Source organism: Dipodomys spectabilis, unplaced genomic scaffold, assembly GCF_019054845.1.
Source record: "Dipodomys spectabilis isolate Male_0828 unplaced genomic scaffold, ASM1905484v1 ptg000197l, whole genome shotgun sequence".
NCBI lineage: Eukaryota > Metazoa > Chordata > Mammalia > Rodentia > Heteromyidae > Dipodomys > Dipodomys spectabilis.
Genome location: NW_024870874.1, coordinates 16,701,646 through 16,706,853, shown reverse-complemented (window position 1 = coordinate 16,706,853; position 5,208 = coordinate 16,701,646).

The window sequence follows — 5,208 nt, the reverse complement described above, 5'->3', positions numbered from 1 at the left end:
AGGTAGAGCAGCCAAGGCAGATCTGTTGGTCCTCTGAGAATGAGAAAATTCCCACCTGCATGGGAAACTCTCAAGGTTGTAGATAACACCCAGGGGCATGCTATTACCAGTCTGTACATTTTCCATTTCTAGGATGAGATAACAAACTCTGATGGAAAGAAAACAAAATCGCCAGAGTATACCAAGGGCAAATCATACATTTATGATTTAAAACATAAAGTGCCACTAGCTCAGCTCAGTGATAGAAGCCAGATTAATAGACCTAGAGGTTAAAGTCCTTTCTGAGACTCTTACAAAAAAAAAAAAGGGCAAAGCATTTATAGTAATTACTCAGGCATCCTGTCTATCACATTCCATTAGTTTGCTCATTTGTTTATTTTTATAGTGTTTACCCTGAAACTGCAACGCTCAGTCCACATCTGCTAAAGGTCCCTGTAGATGTGGCCCATTCCAGTCCTCACTCTGTATTAAATAAACAAAGCAGAATGCCTTTTAATATTTAATTTTGCACTGTCTCTAAAGTGATCCATCTGCATTTGGACCAAATTGATATCCCTATTTCTGCACATTTTCCCCAAATGAAAATGTCCTTCTGATTAAAACAATGAAATTGCTTGTTATAGAAAAGTTTGGGTTAAAAGGAAGTGTTTTTATTTAATGACTAGTAAATTCCTTCACCCAAAGAAAACCATTGAGTACTTATCTTTCCAAAATTTTTCCAATGCTTTAGCAAAGATTGGACCATATTGCAAACACATTTTTTAAACAAAACTAGTTTTTTTAATTAACAAAGCAATCTCTTTTTGTCCATAAACATAGTCTGACTGACTTTGTTCTTCCTTGCAGCAGAAGAAAATACAACTATTTTCTTTATAAGAATCATAGTTCATTGCTTTGAAGTCACTCACTCATTATGTTCAGCCTAACAAGAATCAAGAATCAAGCACCAACAGCTGCAGTTTTCATCCATCCCCAGAGTGTCCAATATTTTCATCTCTGTATACAATAAATCCCTGGGTTTTCAATGGTCAGGTGCCTACATAAAGGAGAAAAGACATATATATATATATATATATATATACAGAGAGAGACAGACAGACAGACAGAGAAGGGGGAGGTGTTATTTCTGGTTGAAGAAATTACGGATTAACTGGGTTCTTCTTTCTCTTTAGAAAGAAAACAAAAACTAAGAAGCAACGCCTATCATTCATTCTTGTGTCCCCAACAAAAAAGTAAATAGCCTGATTAATTGAAATGAATGTGCTTGGAACATCCATGAAAAAGCTTCCATAAAAAAGATAGGGCTCTAGCTGAGTTTTAGGGCAGGTAGGATTTGTCTGTTAGTGGCGGGAAAACATAAGGTAGGTGGAGAATTGGAAAAACACATGCACATACCCCTGGCTTGAAGGAGAAAACCTGCTCAGCTCGAACAAAGATTGGAATCTGGAAGTGATAGGGACTTAAACTATGAGAGGGTAGAACTAGTCAGTAGAGAGCCTCACAACTCAAGAGGAGCAGTTTGCTCCTCCTGAAATGCAGAAATTGGAAGACTTTGAGTATGTAAGTGATTGATGACACAGCTTGAATGAATGAACCTGATCGTCTTGGTGGCCCACCCAGAGATCCTCTAAGCCTGGAACCCAGAAGGAGCTTCCTAGAGAGACCCAGTATTAACATGACAAGTGTGTGGACTGGGTAGTAGGTAGAGGGTAGGTACTTAGATGGGCCTAGAGAGGGATCTCAGTAGAACAATCCAAATCTGTAACTGATGCCTTGCTAAGTATGGAAGAGAGGGGAAAGGTGCTTTCCAGAGAGTGTTGAAGGAAAAGCAGGTAGCCAGTCCCCTCCACAGCTGCCCTACTAACTTCTCCCCACCTAAATAGCAGACTGTATGGTGCCTCTATAAGACTTTGTGTTCCTACTGATAAGACCTCAAAGTGGGGTTTTGGTGAGAAAAATCCAAAGTACTCAATCCAGATACATTGGCCCTCTTTTCTTCCTGAAAAGGACTGCAGTAGGAGTCTACAAGAGGCCTCACCCCTCACCCTCAGCCCAAAGCATAGTGAGCACTTGGGGATAATGCCTGACTGAGCAAACGAACATCTCCCAAATAGGTGAACATAGCAAATTATTTGGAGGTACTGGAGTTCCAACTCATGACTTCACACTTGTTAGGTAGGTGGTGCTCTACCACTTGAATCACACCTGTAGCCCTGATATATTCAAAAGTAAATAGAAGTACAGCCTTAACAGGAAGTTGTAGGGAAAACTCCAGGAAGTCCCCATAGTTGTATTCCTACCACTAAAAATGATCCTTACCCAATAGATTATTAGCTGGATGAAAACTGTGGAGTTCTGTTTTTTTATTTGGGCTGTACTGGGATTTGAACTCTACATTTTACACTAGCTAGGAAGGACCTCCACCACTTGATCCATACTTCCAGTCTTTTTGGCTTTTAGAGTTTGTTTTGCTTTGTTTTGTTTTTGGATAAGGTCTTGGACCAGTCTCAAGACAATGATCCTCATACCAGTCCCTCCTGTGTAGCTGGGACTGGAGGCATATACCATCATACCCCACCCTAAAATCTGTTTTTTTTTTTAAAGTTGCACCAAACTAAACATGACATATAATAAACCACGTGTATTTTAAATTTTATAAGTTTTGACGTGGGTATATACCCATGATGAAATGATCACCACAATCAATATCACATAACACATATCCATCATCCCCAATAAAATCTGTTTCTAAGAGAAAATATCCAGCTGGAATGAGATCCTTAAAGCCCCCTTGCTTTGGGGAATAAAGAAATGAGGTTTACACAAAGCGCCCAGGCTGCTCTGAGGTAGAGCAAACACTAAGGTTCCCTTCTGAGGCCCTGGTTGCCAGTTCTGACACTCCACAGTATCCCCATTACCCCCAGGTTTTTCTATGCAACTCTAGGGAAAGACCATTTTAAACCACATTCTTCCTTATCAGCCCTTCCCAGGGGACGCTATAATTTAGAAAGAGAAAGATGATATCCTGTTTTAGAAAAGTGCTCTAATGGCTCTAATGCTTCCTGTGAGGGTGACATTAGGCACACTTTTCACGATTCTGCCCTTTAACCCCAGAAGGTGAGCTAGCCTAACTACAGGGCAAGAAGGATACTATATGAGACAGCAGTAGACATGGCCACAATTAAACCTTTCAGTATACTTTCCAGACTCCAAAGCTCTTCAGAATCAAACTTCTGGATGCTTTTGCCCATCAAAACATGGTTATTCACAGTAAAAAAAAAAAATGAATTTTACAAATAAACTTAGTAATATTTCACAAAAAAATACACTTTAATGCTTTGACCAGTAATGCACAAAATCCTGGGTTTTGTGAGGAGAAAAATGTGCTCCAAATAATCAAAAATTTTCCCCACTGCAGAAAATGAGCATCCTATCAGAGCTGCTTGAGCCTCTGCAGCACCTTTAAAACCATATGGGAGTTCCGTTTATTTTGACAAATGAAGCATGAGCTTATAAACACAATGTTAATGTCAGGAGAAATTGGGCAAATGTATACAGGGGCTCTCTCTACCATCTGGATAACTTTTCTGTAAATCTAAAGTTATTCTGAAAATGATATTGAAATAGAAAGTTTATTTTAAAACCTAAGATCTTTTTTAAAAACTCCACCCAAAAACCAATGGAAAAGCAAACAATGTATAGGAGTAATATTTGCAGCATGTAGGAGAAAGAATTAATATCCTTATTATAGGGTGAACAATTAGAGTCTCTACAAGATTGCAAAGAATCTTTGGATGAATAAAAATAGTGGACAAATTGAAAAAGAGGCAGGACACACACAGAGAGAATATAAGCAAACATTTTTAAAAACTAAAAAAAAGGTCAATTCTTGGGTATAAAGCATTTGCCTGTCACTAAAGAGACTGGATTCTAATCCCAGTATGGGGAAGTGGGGGGAGGAATAGTTTATCATCTATAATTATCAAAGAAATGCTCATTTTAGAGCTATGTGTGGTGATACACACCTGTAATCCCAGCATTCAGGAAACAGAGCCACGAGGATTGTGAGTTTGAGACCAACGTGGGCTAAGTAGTAAGACCTCGACTCAAAAACAAATGGCTGTTTTTAAAAATAAGATGCCACTTTTTTTCCACCAACTGAATTAGTAAACTTGTTAGGTTTTGTTTCATTGTGTTTTTGTTCATTTCTCTGATATAAGTCTATACTTATCCATAATTGGTGATGATTTAGGGAAATGAGCACTAAGGAAAAAGTGTATCCAATTACAACCTGTCCAAGAGCAGAGTTTGGCAATGCAAATCAAACACTTCCATGCCCTATCATCTCACTTTAAGAAATTTGTTCTAATGAAATCATCTTTGAAAATGCACAAAAACTATTACCTTACTCATGTAACCTTAACCTCTCTGTACAGCAGATGTATAATAAAATAATTTTTTAATTTTAAAAAAGAAAATACACAAAAATCTACGTAAGATTTATAGTGCTTAAAATAATTTGAAAACATAGAAAAATCATAATGTCTTCTAACTGGTAATTGGTAAAGTCAGGCAGAGTAAATCTATAGCATGAGTTCATCTTACCAAAGATGAATGAAATATTAAAAAGGTGTACAGGGCCGGGTACCAGTGGCTCACACCTGTAATCCTAGCTACTCAGAGGCTGAGATCTGACAATCACAGTTTGAAGCCAACCTGAACAGAAAAGCCTATTACATTTTTTGTTGTTTTTGTTATTGTAGTTGATAAACAGAGGGGTTATAGTTACATGAATGAGGTAATGAGTAATGCGTACAATTCTTTTTGAACAATGACTCCCCTTCTGTCGCTTTCTCCCAGTTTTTCCCTCCTGTCCCTACCCAGAAGACTGTGACACACTAATCTACAATAAACTACTAAAAAAGCCAGAAGTGGAGCTATGGCTCAAGCGATAAAACACTAGCCTTGAGCAAAAAAAAGCTCACAGACAGCATCCAGGCTCTAAATTTAAGCCTCAGGACCTGCAGAAAAACAAAACAAACAAAGTGTTCAAGTATAATGATATAGCTCTAATGGTAGAGTATGCGATTAATTTGCACATTGTAGATCCATCCCTACCACTACATTTTTCAAAATTTTGTGTTAAAACACTATGTTTTTTAGATTCAAATAGAAGCTTGCAGAATATTAAGGTTTTTTAAAGAGCAG